The sequence below is a fragment of the Balaenoptera acutorostrata genome, chromosome 14 (assembly GCF_949987535.1).
Source record: "Balaenoptera acutorostrata chromosome 14, mBalAcu1.1, whole genome shotgun sequence".
NCBI lineage: Eukaryota > Metazoa > Chordata > Mammalia > Artiodactyla > Balaenopteridae > Balaenoptera > Balaenoptera acutorostrata.
Window position 1 is genome coordinate 47,136,832 of NC_080077.1, and position 18,091 is coordinate 47,154,922.

At 43.0% G+C, this 18,091-nt stretch overlaps 1 pseudogene; it reads right to left on the reverse strand.

The window, feature by feature from the left end:
- Positions 1–12,749: 12,749 nt before the first annotated feature.
- LOC103016207 (sentrin-specific protease 2-like) lies at positions 12,750–14,497 on the reverse strand (annotated as a pseudogene).
- Positions 14,498–18,091: the final 3,594 nt, after the last annotated feature.

Genomic DNA, 18,091 nt, shown 5'->3' on the forward strand with positions numbered 1-18,091 from the left:
CATTGGTGCCGTTTTCTCAGCATGAAACAGGCATGACACCAGCACACACTGAGAGGCCAGCTTCTCACTGACTGCGCAGTGAGTCTGGAGTGAGAGCCTTGGGTCTAAATGTCAATCACTCTCCTTTAAGCAGTGAAGGAAACCAAATATAAGGAACTTAGCATCAGACTTCTCTATGCCTGAACTCTCAGCTAACCATCAGAGTAAACTGTTTGAATACTATACTCAAGGACATAATCAACACATTATCATTAATTTTATTATAAATCTTCCTAGAGCACTCTACAGCTAGTACAGTTTTATACCAGTAACTGTCAAAGTATGCTCCACTGGAACACTGACGTTTCAAAAACTCAGCCTAGGGCTTCCCTGGTGGCGCAGTGGTTGAGAGTCTGCCTGCCAATGCAGGGGACACGGGTTCGAGCCCTGGTCTGGGAAGATCCCACATGCCGCGGAGCAACTAGGCCCGTGAGCCACAACTACTGAGCCTGCGCGTCTGGAGCCTGTGCTCCGCAACAAGAGAGGCCGCGATAGTGAGAGGCCCGCGCACCGCGATGAAGAGTGGCCCCCGCTTGCCACAACTAGAGAAAGCCCTCGCACAGAAACGAAGACCCAACACAGCCATAAATAACTAACTAAATAAATAAAATTAAAAACAAAAAACAAAAAAAAACTCAGCCTAGGTATTCCACCAGTAAAACTGAAAAATAGCAATCTTTGCCTAGACTCATAGAGACATTTTTAAAAGTAATGCATAGACATTTTTCAATCATAATCTTTTATAGTCCAAATTTTTCTTCAACTTTGCTGCTGCTACCAAGACTATATATCAGAGTTGATTCTAAGATTCTGTTTGACTTGTGCTGTCTTTTGTAATTTGTTATTTTTAGCTCAGTAAGCAAGTATTTCTTCATCACATGCAGAAAAAAAAAAAATGTTGCAGTTTCCAGTTGTTAAATAAGTTTGAGGGTTGTTTTAAAGTCTGGAGCCTCCTCACAGATACCTAAAACAGGAGGCCTGGCCTAAGGAGGGTGTTTTTAGAGGCGGTTTTCATTTCACCAAAAAAAAAACAAACATAAAACAAAACAGAAAACCAGTCGCAGCCACTGCTGACTGAGCTAGGTAGTAATAAAAATCCTACGACCTTAACAGCACACTCCACTGGAGGTTTCAAACCTCCTTGTTTAGAAAATGTTTCCTGTTGCCATCAAACAGGCAGCCGACCTCTAGAGAAATCTACAGCTCATCCCAATAGAGCCACTAGGATTCTCTTCAGTAAGTTATCCCTTTTGCATCATGAAAACTTTGCATTTCTTCCAGAGGCTCGGTGGTACCATACGGTTCTGTGAAGCAGTTCAAGCTGCAAAGAGTAGAAAACTGTTTAGGCAACGGGGAGGTTTCTGCTGGATTGTAAAGCTGAAACTACACCGTTTTGGAAGCCAGGGAATTCCAATTATAATTGTACAGACGGGAACAGGAGTCCCAAGGGAGTGAGAGAGAGATTAGGGAACAGAGAGAAAAGGAGACATGCAAACCCACAGACAGACATCAAATTCCAAGTCCATCTTGTAGTCACCTGAAATCACCTCACAAAAACCTTCAGTTGATGAAGGTATTAATTTTTCCCACTAATTACACTGTAGTATAGGAAAAAAATCTAAGACATCAGGGTCTTTAGCTGATGTGGGATAAAGCAAAGGCACGTAAACCTATTGTAATCACATCTGATCTTAGATTTGGTTCCTTTTGTGTTGATGGACCAGCAATTGCCAGAACAGTTTCCACTAAAGCTGATGAAGCCTTGTGAGAGCACTGCTTGGGGTGGTGCCCCTGGAACAAGGGCCCTGCTGGAGGACAAGCTCGAGGACCAGTGAAAAACTCCTGGGATGCTGCTAAGGGAAGGTAAGAACCAAGGACAAGTGCGGCCCCAAATCCAGCCCTGCCAATAAGCTTGTGCTTTGTGCAGTTATCAGTCTGCTAAATTGGATTGCCTTCATAAGCTTAATTTGAGAATTTTCCATGGATGGAAAATTTCAAATGATCATAAATAGTGTCTGCCTGCTGAAGTCTTTTGTACTCTTTTCACACACTCAGCAGCCATTTTCCACTTATGAGAACAGACACAGTCTAAGCAGAAAAAAAAACTTTGCTGAAAACATTCCCTCTAAAAATGACTAAATACAGCAAAATCTTAGCAATTCAGGCTAACAGGGTGAAAATATTTTAAAGCAAATTCATTGCAATTATTCCCAAGTAGACAAAGTGCCAAACTATACTAACAGTGCATTGATAAGTAAATATCTAATTGCACCAGCTTTACAAAATAAAAGCCTCTTAATTGGCATATTTTTTTCCTAAATGGGTGTTACTTCAAGTATTTCAAAACAGTCTGTCCTCTTAAGTAGGTTACTCAGGCCCCCTAGTATCTGTTTATGAATTTTTATAGCAAACCTTTCTTTTACAGCTAGTGCAAGGATGAAATTTAGGCCAAAATATGATCATTTGGTAAGGTTCTTATAAATGATACCTTATGATACATCTTACAAGAACAATTTCTTTATGTTTTATGCTTCTAAAGATTTATTTCCAATTACATTTTATCGTAGCTTTAAGGAATAAGAGTGCTATTTCATAATGATTAAAAGTGGATTGGTGCATTGAAAAGGCAGAATTGAACTGAGAGCAATATGCATTTCCCACAGAAAGCACCTGATTGGTATTCCAAGAACAAGTGTCTGTTATTTAAAGGCAGCTCAGTCGAAAAGCAATAGCCTTTCAATCATATCAAGGAGGCAGCAGCATGCTTGGTACCTTATTGGGCTAGTTCCATCACTTCTGAATTTGTGAACCGTATCAGTCTACCAGGTCTTGGGGAGCTGTTGGTGAAAGGGTTTATTGTTTCTAAACATACATGTCATCCCCCTTTAAAAAGAGTCCACCAAGAAGGTGAGTTGCTCCCAGAAGATTGGTAACATCATTTCAAAGAGCTGGCTCACCTCCAGCGATTCTAAGTGCACACAGCTTTGCTTTACATTACGTTTTCTTCAACGGCACCAGAGAACAATCTTTAAGACCAACTGCAAAACTGCCTGTTTCTTTGGTAAGGCCACGCTGATGGCATCCTCCATCTGTGGCTCATTTTTTCCAGGAATGAGGCAAAGGTGTCCTTTCAAAGACAGTTCTCTGGGTATGCTGACCATGGAAGAGTCATACTCTCTCCTTGCCACCAAGCTTCTGGCTATAGGTCCACCCATCCTGAGACTTATATCGGGAGATACAGGAAAAAGAAGGAAACTGAACACAACATTCTCCTGCAAGTAAAGTACCGTAACGTTTTAAAAAGTGTTTAGGAAATATATTGGTTTCATTGAAAACAAAGGAAATATAAGCTAAATGTAAGTGAAATGGGCAAGTCAATTCATCTCTTTGGGCTTGAGCTTTCTATTAAATAAAATAGGAGCATCAGATTAGGGGATGTTTAAGCTCCTTCAAGACAACATCATACCATCAGATGAAAATGATTATTGGAGCATGCTTTTTTTTTTTTTTAATTGAAATTTATTTATTTATTTATTTTGGCTGTGTTGGGTCTTCGTTTCTGTGCGAGGGCTTTCTCTAGTTGCGTCAAGCGGGGGCCACTCTTCATGGGCCACTCTTCATCGCGGTGCGCGGGCCTCTCTCACTATCGCGGCCTCTCTTGTTGGGAGCACAGGCTCCAGACGCGCAGGCTCAGTAGCTGTGGCTCGCGGGCCTAGTTGCTCCGCGGCATGTGGGATCTTCCCAGACCAGGGCTCGAACCCGTGTCCCCTGCATTGGCAGGCAGATTCTTAACCACTGCGCCACCAGGGAAGCCCTGGAGCATGCTTTTGACAGTGAATGTCACAGAGTTGAGGACATGAAGGTGGAGAGGAAAGAGGGGTTAGACTCAATGTACTTAGCTGTTCCTGTGCGTAGAATCTCTCCCAAAAGTTTCATATCTATGGTTTGTCTTTTAAGGGATATTCTTTTTCACTCTTCCCTTGTAACTGAATTTTCTTTCTATTCAACCTTATTCTTGGCTTTGGCTTCCATTTTGCCCGTCACTTCCTGCATTAATTAACTTTTGTTGCATAACAGACCACCCTCAAAACATCCTAATTAGCTCAGGATTCTGTTGCTTATCTGGGCAGTCCTTCTGGTCTGATGCAGCTTGGCTCCACACTGCTGGCCTTCCTCATGCACCTGTGGTTTCTGGCAGGTCAGCTGGTGACTGGATGATCTAAGGTGATCACTCTTAAATGTTGGTGGCTTGTGCTGCTGATTGATTGGTGCTACTTGCCTATACTGACTATTGGCTCAATGACAAAGGTGCCTGGGTCACATGTGTCTCACCACTTGGTAGACTCACTTGGGTGTCTTCATGGTAGTCAGAGGGGTGTAAAGAATAGCAAGAGATGGCAAATCCCAACGTGCAAGCATTCTTCAAGCACCTGATTGCATCCTGTTTGTTATTTCTCATTGGCCAAAGTATGTCACATGGTCAAGCCCATAGTCAGCGTGAGAGGGGATGACACAAAAGTGTGTATAGGAGAGAAAATTATCGTGGCCATTTCTGCAAATATGGACCACATCTCTCAACCGTGATTCTATCATAGTGAAAGTTATAACAATTATAGTAATAATTCACAAAACAACTTTATCTTCCTCCATTCCTGAAGAAACATGATGATAATAAGAAGGGTGGTAGGCAGAATAATGCCCTCCTTCCAAAGACATATACATCCTAACCTCAGGAACCTGTGAATATGTTACCTTACATGGCAAAAGGGACTTTGTAGATGTGATGAAGTGAAGGACTTTGAGATGGGGAGAGTTTCCTGGATTATCTGGGGGGCCCAATGTAACCACAGGGTCCTTAAAGGTAGGAGAGAGAGAGAGAAAAGGGGACAGTCAGAGAGATGTTGATAATGGAAAAATGGGTTTAGACTTTGGGAACCTTCAGAGAGATGCAGCGTTGCTGGCTTTGAAGATGGAGAGAGGTGGCCACAAGCCAAGGAATATAGGCAACTTTAAGAAGCTGGAAAAGGCAAGGAAATAGTTTTCCCTAGATCCTCCGGAAGGAAACATAGCCCTGCCGACACCTTAATTTTAGCCCCGGGAAACTTGTGTTGGACTTTTAAATGTACAGAAATGTGAAAGAATAAGTTTTTGTTGTTTTAAGCCACTAAGTTTGTGGTAAGTTGTTACAGTAGCCTTAGAAAATGAGTGCAAGAAATCAGGGGAAACAGAGCACTCACCAAATGCTGGTGTGTTTAATCAGCTTATTCTCCTCCAGCGTCGCAGGGTGAGGGGGCAGCAGCCGTCAGTCACAAAGGGCATTTCCAAACAAAGCAAGCAGAAGTCCTGAAGCATAGGACCTGAAGGATAGCACCCCTGCAAGTTCCCAAAGGTGAATGCAGGCAGAGTGACCCTCAAGGAGATAATTCCCTGGTCATTGAAACACAGAGCAAGTCTCATTTCTTCTGGGACACCTCCACTGTAGCCCAACGGGTAAGAAACAGCTTAATGGTAAATTGCAGATAAGTTTACGGCAAGGTCTAGATTATGTGACATTTAAAAGTATCTTTAACATTTTGGTTTTCACGCCGAAAAACTAAAACATTTTCGGTCTTCTTACAAGTCCATAAAATCTAGCCTTGACCCAGAATATCTGAAGTCTCCAAAGATCAGAGCCAGGAGCCTTATTTTAGATTGGTCCCAGGATCTCCTCCAAATGGCCGTGGAAATTGTCCTGTGAGGAAAACAACCTGAGATTCTTTCTCCTGACCTTAATGAAATTCAGAGGCATTTATTGATCACCTAATATGTTCCTAGCTTCTGAAAGATTTACCGAACAATTACTAAAGGTCACTAGGAAAGCCAGAGTTAGAGGTGTGACTAGAATACAGCCCTCCAGAATTCCAGCCACTTGTCAAGAAAAGTCTCTAAATGGTTCTATTTATTATTTATATCTACCTACTTCCTAAAAGGATTTGAGGTGGCAATTTTCTAATTAAAATTTGTTTCTAATCTCTTTCTAATCTTGTTTTATTGGCTGCATTTCAACCCTCTTGTACTTAATCAACCTTGAATGGTAACTTGTATTGAGTCTGTATAAAAATATGAATTAGCATTAAAATTAAAATGTACGCACATTTAGTACACATGTAATGTTTATGGACATATTTGTATTTGTAAGCTTGTTGAAAGAAGCTGATGATAATGGTTCATTATGGGACTAATCAAAACAATTCTTTTGTTAGTGATTATCTGTCAAATTTGCACAGCTGCCTTCTAAAAATCACATTCCAAAGGTGTCACAGTCCAGCCAAACACAGTGAATACACATAAAGAAAAGAAAAATTCAATAAATTAGTATTTCAAAAGCACATTAACCGATCTGGAAACAAATATTTTGATAAAAGAATACAATTTGCCTAATTAAAGTGTCACTACATATAGTATAAGTTTCAGTGGTAAAAAAATATGTTTATTTGTCTTGCTAATTCAAGAATTTTGAAGGTGCTCACATGGGAAATATTATACCTGCCACCATTGTGTGCTGTGCATGGGTACACGTGTGTATGCGCGTGCACGCGTGTGTGTGGTTCTTGACAATTCTATAACAGTGTCTCATCCTCATGTGATTATCACATTACTCTTCAGCTTGATCATCACAAGTCTTCCACCTTGGAATTGTATCAGGTTTCTCTGAAAACACAGTAATAATTAATTAATATTAATAATGAAAATAATTATATGACAACAGTATAATTAATAATGAAACAGTGATTCATTCATTCAATCCACAAAGTTTAATTGAACAACTATCACTAGATTCTGAGTTATTTTTCATTATTTATTTATTTATTTTTGGCTGCATTGGGTCTTCGTTGCTGTGCGCGGACTTTCTCTAGTTGCGGCGAGCGGGGGCTACTCTTCATTGCGATGCAAGGGCTTCTCACTGCGGTGGCTTCTCTCGTGCAGAGCATGGGCTCTAGGTGCGCGGGCTTCAGTAGTTGTGGCTCGCAGACCCCAGAACAGAGGCTCAGTAGTTGTGGCGCACGGGCTTAGTTGCTCCGCTGCATGTGGGATCTTCCCGGACAAGAGATCGAACCCGTGTCCCCTGCATTGGCAGTCGGATTCTTAACCACTGCGCCACCAGGGAGGCCCCATTTTTTATTACTTTTAAATTTAAAGATAAATTTAAAAGCAATGTGTTTACTTGGTATTATTATCTGCATCTATTGTGCTTGAGGCACTAATTTTAAATTGCTTTAAATTAGTAAGTACAAACCTCCAAGCCTAAAACTCTGAGAGCATGGCATTGATAACTCTTTCTGGGAAACAACACTGAAATTAAAAGTTTTTTGAGGTGAGGGGCCAGAATCATCATGACAGAATAGTCCCAGTGCTCTGCGTGGGAAAGAGCCACCTCATGGGAAAGACTGCAAAGGGACCAGACACCCACTGAGCATTATCTGTGTTTATACCCACAGAATGACCAGCTGACTTCAGTTACACAAACCCTTAATTTGGATAGAGTTTGTTGAAATTGGTCAAATTGGTGACTATGTGATTGTCCTCAAAAAAAGTTACTTCAATCTTTCCAATTTCTCCTTCAAACAATATCTTTGGAATATCTGGAAAAAGAATTTAACAACTCTTTATGTGAAATTACTTCTTTCTCCATCTCTTTGGCTGACTCATGCCCCCCATGTGCCCCGGCCCCTGCAACGTGCTCTCAGAGCATTCAGGAGCCCTCAACAGCTCCTTAGCTCTGCTGACACACAGCCAGCCAGCACCACAGGCCACCGTCAGGAGTGGCTGTCTGTCAGTACTGCAGCCAACCCTGCTGGGCGCTGTGGCTTCCCAGCTGGCATTGCCACCATCTCCACATCCCCAAAGACCTATGGCAATGTATGTATGGGTATGTGTCGGGTGTGTGTGTGGAAGGGGTGGGGCGGGGGGGGCGATCCTGTCTCTCCTTATGTTATACTCCCTTTTTTTTTTAAATTTTTTTTTCTTTTATTTATTTTTTATTTTTATTTTTTATTAATTTATTTATTTTTGGCTGTGTTGGGTCTTCGTTTCTGTGCGAGGGCTTTCTCTAGTTGCGGCAAGCGGGGGCCACTCTTCATCGCGGTGCGCGGGCCACTCACTATCGCGGCCTCTCTTGTTGCGGAGCACAAGCTCCAGACACGCAGGCTCAGTAGTTATGGTTCACGGGCCCAGTTGCTCCGCGGCATGTGGGATCTTCCCAGACCAGGGCTCGAACCCGTGTACCCTGCATTGGCAGGCAGATTCTCAACCACTGCGCCACCAGGGAAGCCCTATACTCCCTTTTAAAAAGTACAAAAGCCATCCTATGTAGATATCAAAAAAGGTGCCCTTTCCACTCTGTGTTCAGAATCCACCCTCTCCATAAGGCCAGGCTAGAGTGGAAGACAAATCTGAGTAACAGACCCCATGGTAAACTCAGAATCTCATGATAGGTGTTCAATAAACCTTTGTGGATTGAACAGATGAATGACTCTTTCCTGATGATGATGGAGACTTTACTGCTGGATTAAGCTTGTCTGCCTGTCTCTTTCTTCCCTTATAATGGACCTCTGCCCAGGAGATTCTAAGGTCCTTTATGCAAATAGATCTCTGGTGGCCAACCCACCATACAGCCAGACATGTTCCCCAGCAATGGACATAATGCAGGCTTTTGCTGGGCTCCTGAACGCCCATTATACTTTTAATGCATTGTAAGATACAGATGCTAAGAACCAAGGGCTAGCTTCAGACTCTACACTTCAAAGACCTTTTCATGCCAGGAACCAGCATGACAGTTTAAATCACTTCTCTCCTTTATGTCTCATAATATACGACAGTGAGGCAGCAGATGTCAACTTCTATTTATAAGAGTCCTGGCCCCTCAATAACATGGATCCCTAAATTTTCTCTATTAAACTGTTAAATTTTACACTTAATTTAGCATAAAGTAAAATTGTGAATTTCAAAAATAATGCCCGAAACCATAAACTAATTGCCACTTTCATCACAGTAAACCATGCTCTGCATATCATTGTTTAGGGTTTTACAGTATTAAAGGTGAACAGCTTAGTTCACTAATGGTATAGAAGTACATACAGCTCACTGTTGTCATTTTTAATTACACTTGACTTCTACCTCTTTTTCATATTAACACATCTTAGCCTGAGAATGTGCAGACAAAATACGGTGGAGTCAAAGAGAAGTAGACCGTTCATAGGCCACAAAGACACTGGAAAAAAACAGGAATCTACGTATACACAATAACTCTCCAGTCACAGAGTAGAACAAACACCCACTTTTATTTGCTTTGACACATTTAGGAAATCATTATTAGATATTAATTAAAGAATGATTAAAGCTAATTATTTGATGAAGGCTCCATATGTCCAAATAAAATAACCAGACCATGGATGATCTACTTCTTTCTACTCTAATAGTGGAAGTCCCTGCAAATTGAAATTGTCATTCCCTGAGTCTAGTTGATTCTTGCGTCTCAGTTGATTGGTTACATCATATAGACACAGGCAAATCTTTTAGGAACATACTTTGATGCATGAATGATTTTGGAAAATTCAGCAAGTGAAGAGGCAGCAGCTGTGAATACATGAAAAGTCTTGACCTGAGTATCCACCTGTCAATAGAGTTACACCTGTCAGGGCAGGATGGTAATATGGTTAACATCTACCCACTGGGCTGCTTGTTTCAGTATCTCACAGGTAATTCTGGCAGAGACTCAAAAGAAATGTTTCTGCCAGTTCCTACCCCTCATGTTGCAGATAAGCAGCCCAGCTGGAGAACCATTATTCTCTATTCTAAAATGTAGGTGTTGACTTTATTGTCTTAGTAAATGCAGCATCATTAAGAGAACGGTGTCTTTGGGACTTCACTGGCAGTGCAGTGGTTGAGACACCGTGCTTCCCATGCAAGGGGCACAGGTTCTATCCCTGGTCGGGGGACTAAGATCCCACATGCCGCGGGGCCAGGAAATAAAAACAGAGAGAGAGAGAGAATGGTGTCTTTGTTTAACATTTCTTCTCATTGTAAGCAACGTTAGGACAAGTATTGTCATTGACATTTCCCTTTCCCTTGAAGGCCACAGACTCACACTTTGCACCATAGTAAATAATTTTTAAAAATGTTTTTCAAATGAAAAAATTATAACTATTTATTTAAATAATATCAAGAATCTTGAAAATTCATTATTTGCTGAAAAATAGCTTCTCATGCACAATACCACTCAGAGCCCACCAAATATGGATGATCGTAGATACATGCATTTAGTGTAGGACCCATCACAGGGGGTGCAAGGAGGGCCATTTGCTCCAAGACTCACACTGGCGAAGAGGTCACAGTTGGACTGGTGACATTACCTCCAAATGAGATTAGACTGCTGTTCCTGAAAAACTCTGACTTATCTTTTTTTTTTTTAATTAATTAATTTATTTATTTATTTATGGCTGTGTTTGGTCTTCGTTTCTGTGCGAGGGCTTTCTCTAGTTGTGGCAAGCGGGGGCCACTCTTCATCACGGTGCGCGGGCCTCTCACTATCGCGGCCTCTCTTGTTGCGGAGCACAGGCTCCAGACGCGCAGGCTCAGTAGTTGTGGCTCACGAGCCTAGTCGCTCCGCGGCATGTGGGATCGTCCCAGACCAGGGCTCGAACCCGTGTCCCCTGCATTGGCAGGCAGACTCTCAACCACTGCACCACCAGGGAAGCCCATGACTTATCTTATTTTTTGACTTTTTTTTTTCCAGACCACCTTTTATGACATCAGAAAAGCAACACTAGGCACTAGATCTTGCAAAATAAGTTCTGACCAACTCTAAACTTTCTGAAATTAAATATGTGCAACCACTGTAAGGTTTTTAATGAACAAAACAGTTAAATACAAACTTTCATTTGCAAAATAGATTACTGTATAACTGGCAACCTCAGAGCCAAGTACTAACTTTTCTTGCACAGATTTCAGTGGCAGTGGAATGGGGAGATGTAAATCCTAATGAGTACCAAACTTAATTTTGGCTTTATATATAGAAAAAAACCTTGAGCGAAAATAGCTTTAAATTAAATAGTATCTTTTGAAATAAACAGCTCAGTCCAGCACTTACATATGTGAGGTTTATACTCAACCAGATCTGGGATGAAAATGAAGATTTAGGGTTTACAGTGACTTTAAATCCAGTTTCAAGAGTAGCCAAGTCACCTCATTTCCAGAAAGGGAAGTCTCTTTAGGATGACCACGACACTCTTCTGAAGACACTTGGATAGCCAGAGTTCCTTGGCCACAATTCCACTTTTCCACGACACCGTGCCAATGCTGTAGTGTGGAACTTCCTCTGAAAGGCAGCCAGAGCCCTACACCACAGCACTTCTCCTGGCATTTTCAAGCCTCAAAAGAAAAAAGACCTCCTGCTTCAAGTCTGCAGTTATGGCTCCGGCTAGAGAAGTTAATTAACCCTTCCCCTCCCCACTGCTTTCCCTCCTGATCTTCAGCAGGGAGTGGCAGCTTAACATTCCTTTCAGAAATAAATAGTTCAAATGAGTAATTTAGAGTTAACTTTAAAAGAGCCTCAGAAAATAGCCACTGACCATTATGTTTGCAAATGAGTGAGAGAATGAATACACGTGAACAAACACACAGAAGAAACAAATCATAGAATAAATCCTTCATTTCCCACATTCATAGGGGAAAACAATCTTTAAAAAAGAGTATTGGGCTTCCCTGGTGGCGCAGTGGTTGAGAATCTGCCTGCCAATGCAGGGAACACGGGTTCGAGCCCTGGTCTGGGAAGATCCCACATGCCGCGGAGCAACTAGACCCGTGTGCCACAAGTACTGAGCCTGCGCGTCTGGAGCCTGTGCTCCGCAACAAGAGAGGCCGCGATAATGAGAGGCCCGCGCACCGCGATGAACAGTGGCCCCCGCTTGCCGCAACTAGAGAAAGCCCTCGTATGAAACGAAGACCCAACACAGCCAAAAAAATAAAATAAATTAAAAAAGAGTATTAATTAGCGTTCGTTCTTGTGTGGGTTGAGAGTCTAGGGCTCTGAGCAGGCATGGCCTTATAAACAGGGTTGCAAGCAGCCCTCCGCACACCAAGTCAGGACTAGGGTGCAGAGAGGGGCCTTCATGCACTTCTGACAGCTCAGTACCTGTGAGAGAACAGAGGTGATGCAGGGACTTTTTTTTTTTTTTTTTTTAATATCACTCTTTATCTCTGGTAACTTTTTTTTTTTTAACATCTTTATTGGAGTATAATTGCTTTACAATGGTGTGTTAGTTTCTGCTTCTGGTAACATTTTTTTTAATTTTTATTTATTTATTTATTCTTGGTTGTGTTGGGTCTTTGTTTCTGTGCGAGGGCTTTCTCTAGTTGTGGCGAGCGGGGGCCCACTCTTCATCGCGGTGCGCGGGCCTCTCACTATCGCGGCCTCTCTTGTTGCGGAGCACAGGCTCCAGACGCGCAGGCTCAGTAATTGTGGCTCATGGGCCTAGTTGCTCCGCGGCATGTGGGATCTTCCCAAACCAGGGCTTGAACCCGTATCCCCTTAATTGGCAGGCAGATTCTCAACCACTGCGCCACCAGGGAAGCCCAATGCAGGGACTTTTTAACCCACAATGCATGAGGTATAGGGAAGCGTCCATCATGAAAGAACCACCAGCAGCTGGAGGGACCGCGGCAGGGCATCCTCACAGCAACTGCTGATGAAGGATTTCCCACACCATCTTCTTCCAGAACAGAGACATCTGGTGCTGAGTAAATGTGATGGGTTTGTCCCTAGAGATATAATCTGCATATTTACAAGTAAACATTCCACAATCACTCCCATTCAACTGTTGAGGAATCTCATGTGCCTTCATGCGGTAGTGGGTCCACTCTAAAACATTCAGGTCAATATTTCTTTTGGTCTTACTTTCATCCTGTAAATACTGAAGGAGAATCTCACAGATCCTGTGGCCCTTTTGTCCCATAGAATCCAGATATTTAAGACACGTTTTCTTAGCTCTGTCACTACCAGGCTCCAAGATACCTTCCGATGAATAGGCACCAGAATAAGTTCCTGTTCAAAGAGACTGACCCCTTTGGTCCATCTTTTCACTGCTTGGTAACCCCCAGACTTTAATTTTGGATAGAAGAAAGTACTGAATGCATAAAGTGCTAGATACCCTTGTTTTTTATTTCTTTCCACCAGGAGATTCATGTAAAAATTAATGACTTCATCTTTGAGCCAGTGATAGTTCTTCAAGGTCTGGATATCTCCTCGAGTGATTCGTAATTTGAAAGCACTACTTAGGATCTCATCCTATGGGCCATGGCCTAGAGCATTACTGATTTCCTTTTCCATGTCCTCTGTAAGTTCAAGAAGATCATCCATCCTTTTATCCCTCTCTTTGCTGGAGCAATTTTTTTCTTTTGTCTCAAGTATTGACATCTTCCTCCTGAGTCAGCTATTGTTTCCCCTGCCCAGGCGGAGTCGGGCTGACACTTCTTCAGATAGGTCAGGCTCCAGCTGGAGTCCCCTCCTACCTTCATTTTCAAGTCTGATTCCAACTGTCTTCTCTGTGTCAGAAATTTTCCCCTTCGGACACCTCTTTTCACTCCTCACTGAACATAGAGGTCCCCTTGTTTCAACAACTCTATATTGTTTTGGAACAAACTGAGTTGTTTTGACTCCATGACTTTGCTCTTGCCCCCAGCCTTTGGTCTTTAATGTGTCCATCTGACTTCTTTGAGAACTATGGTGAGTTGAAGTTACAGGTGGAACAGAGTTTCCATGACCACCTTCAAGTCACTCTAATAACCTTCGGCATTTCTCTCTTTCCTCCTTTTGAACACCCTCGTCCACAGTACAATGGGGACACCTCAGACCCTTGCCACCCTCTTCAGATATCATCTCTGTTACAACCTGTTCCTGCGGCTTCCACATTAAGGAACTCTCCAGATTGCCTTCGCTATGGTGACGGCCACCTGGTCTTCTATTACAGGCTTCTGAGCTCAAAGTAAAACCAAAGGAAGACAGGACTCTGCATGGCTGATCTCGAGTAACTGTCACTCTGATCTTTGGATAGGCACTTATTCCATTAGGAGATTTATTACCCAGTTTCAGCATGTTGTTCCAGGATCCAGAACCTGTCAGTTCAGAAGATGAAGAGTTCGAAAATACCTTTCCTGAAGGAACCACATTCTGTGTTCTATTACAAACAGAAGTTACCATGGGCTTTGTGGTCAGCTGGAATGGGAATCCAAATAAGCTGGCAGCATTGTAGAGACTGTTTTTCACCTGGTGAATAAAGCAATCTAATCTCGGTCTTTTGGCTGGTATTTTATCAGTGTCCACTGTAGAAAATAGAGTGAGTCACCTCTGCCTGGGTCTCGTCTGCCAGTTGGTGCCTTCGATGTCCTGTCGTCCACAGTAGAGGCATGGACCACTGCCCATCCACTGACCAAGGAGTGGGATTATCCTTAACCCCAAATCTACTACTGCCGGAGCCATTCTCAGACCTAGGAACTCTTCACTGGAGGCCCAGAAGAGAATCCCAAAATCACACGGAGTACAAGGATATTGAGATTTCTGCCCTTGGTTTGGATAACTTGCACCCATGTACAGCCAGAGGAGCACAACCTCATTGCTTCAGTTTTCATAGGGTATCCTAACCAGTTACCCTAGTTTTCCAAAAAGTATTTTTTGACATATTTTTGTTAATACACCCAAAACCTCAGAAAATGGTGGTAGGCCCCTCGACCTATGAGAGGCAACAATCTCAGACTTCTGGACCTAAACTCAGGCACAACAGGATCAGTAGGATGGAGGGGGTGTCCCTTTAGCATATTCACTTTGCTTGTCCCAGTCAATTTGGTTGAGAAACAATAGCGTGGGATCCACAGGCCTGCAGGAGAATGCACTTTCTTTCAAGCAGGGCGAGTGCTAGCCGGGAGAAAAAGTACAGGAACACTAACCCATATTCCCATGGAAATGCTCTGGTTTCAACATTCCTTTTGAAAAACATAGCTTCTCTAGTAAGTTGGTCACACTCCAAGAGGAATTAAGCTTGAAAGATAACAGGACTTCAAAAGCCAGATCGAAAAGACCAGACCTGAGGCTGTGAAAGGCATTCAGAAGAGAGAAGCGTTTTAACTCAGCTTTCAAAGCATGTTCTCCCTCCTCTTTGAAAATTTCTGACACTCTCAGAGTTGCTGAAGATTTTCCCACCCGAGACATCTTTCATCAGAAAACCATGAAATAACAAAAATCTCTCTCCAGGTAGAATAGGAGGAAAATGTGAAAGTAAGTTCAAGTAAGTTGCCGCTTGTTCTGCTTATTCTTGAGCCTAATACATCATCTCCAAGAAAGTTACTAGGGTCTTACTTATCTCACTGCAAATTAGCAGGATGCACATCCTACTGTGAGTGGAACTGAGGCCCCAAACACATGGCCCCCAATAGGAAGCAGAGGTCTTGGCAGGTTGCCAGAAATGTGTCTCCGTGACCCATTTGCCGGGGGTGGCCAAAAACCAGAAGGGAAAAAATAGGCAGTAGGAATAAAAGGTGTATATACACATCTCAACACTTACATTCCTGCCTTTTTCAGGCTACTTCCTTTACCCAGAATCCTCTGTTCTGTGTTTACCTGGGTAACCTCTGCTGACCCTTCATGGCTCAACTGAGAATCATTCCAGTTACGACTATGTGCCAGGCCCAGTGCTAGGCACAAGGAACATGACAGTGCACAGTGCAAGATGCCCACCCTCAGGAGCTGTGTGCCAGGCTCACAAGTGGGCATGATGAACAGTGTACAGGGAAAGCAATTATCCTAAGCTCATTGCTTGGCACAAAGGATGAACCAGTGTACAAGATGCCTACCCTCAAGGAGCACTTAGAGTCAATGCTGGGCAAATGGAAAACAACAGTGCACAGGACACCTACCTCCAAGGAGCTGAGGGCGGGCTGAGCTTTGAGCACAAGGAGCTTGACAGTGCATGATGCAAGGTGCCTGCCCACAGAGGTTGAGTGCCAGCCTCGGCACTGGACCCAAGAAGCACACCAGTGCAGAAGGAAATGAGCTTACCTAGAGGGAACGAGAGTCCAGGCTCAGTGCTGGACACAAGGAGCATAGCAGTGCACAATCCAAGGTTCCTACTCATTGTAGATGTGGGCCAGGCTCCATATGGGCAAAATGGACATAGTGGTGCACTATGCAATGTACTACAACAGCGCAACTGCCTTCCTTGAACCCCTTGGCCTGGTAATTGCTTCTACACCCTCCATTTATACCCTGATGAACATCATTTTTGAGTGAAATATTTACAGTGTTTATTTCCCCCATGAACAATAAGCATAGTGAGGGCATCAATTAGACTTTGTCTGTGTTCCCCAACACTAAGCACAGTGACCTCAAAAAACCCAAACCACCACCGGCAGTGATAACATAGACATATATGGCACTGAACCAAATTACTAAAGTTCTGTTCAAAACAATGCCAAAGAAGTTACAGGGAAACATTTTGCTTGCTGTATTCTAGTTAGTACTTTTGCATCAGTGTTCATGAGTGTTACTGGTCTTCAGTACTCTTGCCTTGTACTATCTTTAACTGGCTTATGTATCAGTGTCAAACTTGTTTCATAAAAGAAGTGAGGAAGTTTTCCTTCCCATTCCATGTTCTAGAACATGTGTCAGCACATTTTTTCTATAATGGGTTGATAGTAAATGATAGTAAATATTTTAGGCAATGTGGTCCATATGGTCTCTGTGTTGCAACTACAGTTATCCTTCAGTATCCATGGGGGATTGGTTCCAGGATCCCCACGGAAACCAAAATCCAAGGATGCTCAAGTCCCTTATATAAAATGACATAGAACAGTTGTACCCCAGCATGTATCCATGTGTTCTCTATCCATGGATACAGAGGGCTGTGTGTACTCAACCCTGCCGGAAAGCAGCCATAAACAATAAGGAAACAAGTGGGAGTGACTGTGTTCCAATTAAACTTTATATATAAAAACAGGTGGCGGAGGGCCAGATTTGATTTGTGGGCCTTAGTTTGCAGACATTTGATCTGGAATAATTTACAGAGCAGGTGGACCATGTGGTCTTTGATGGTTTGGGAGAAATGTACCTGTGCCTGATCTTAGTGAAAAAGTCTGTAGTGTTTCCCACTAAATAAGATCACAAGATGTTATGGGTTCATCTTGCATTTTCCCTGCCTCAGTTCTGGAACGACCCACTTCTCCGAAGAGCCAGTACCATACTGCTTTAGTTATAGCGGCTTTATAGTATGTTTAATGTCTGGTAGAGCTAGTTTCCCTTTGTAGTTTTACTTTTTTCATGTTTTGTGACAGGATCGTCCCTGGCTTAGCCAACCACAGAAAAACAGAGATTAGGAGGGTACATGACCCAGAGGCAGACTTGCTCACAGGGATAGGGTCTGAGAGGAGGAAGCCCAGCCCAGCAGGCCAAATGTGGGAGCTAGCAGCTCGAGTGTGGCAATATTGTGACCATGGGTCCCATGTCTTTGGTCTTGTTGAGGAAGATGAGAGTTAACACCAAGGATATAAGGAGAGGTCTGGAAGCAGTGACTCCAGGTGTGAAGGCAATCCTGAAATCCACTTATGCTGGGTAACAGCAAGTAGCAAGGATCTGCTCCAGGCAGGTTTGCTGTCCCTACAGAGGAAGGTTGCCTGGCATGGACAAGGCAAAGGCCTAAGTATAGAAGCTCAAGGTCCCAAGACAGGGACCCCAGCAGAGGAAGCAAGTGAGATCCCTTGGCAGAGCTGCCAGTAATCCAAGAAGTAAACTGAGACCCCAGAATAAGGCCCAAGGTGAGTTACCAAAATGGGAGCATAGGACAGAGCTGGATAAGGACTAAGTGGGATTTAGGCTGAACTCCAAACGTCAAGCTAGAGCTCCTAAGTTCCTCCTGCTCAATGTCCCAGTAACAGAGCCTGCAGGTGGGGTTAATTACTCTGGCTTTGAAGGAAGGAAGGAGAGAGAACTTGGAAATCATCAAGGTCAGACACAAGACTTTGAGTTTCT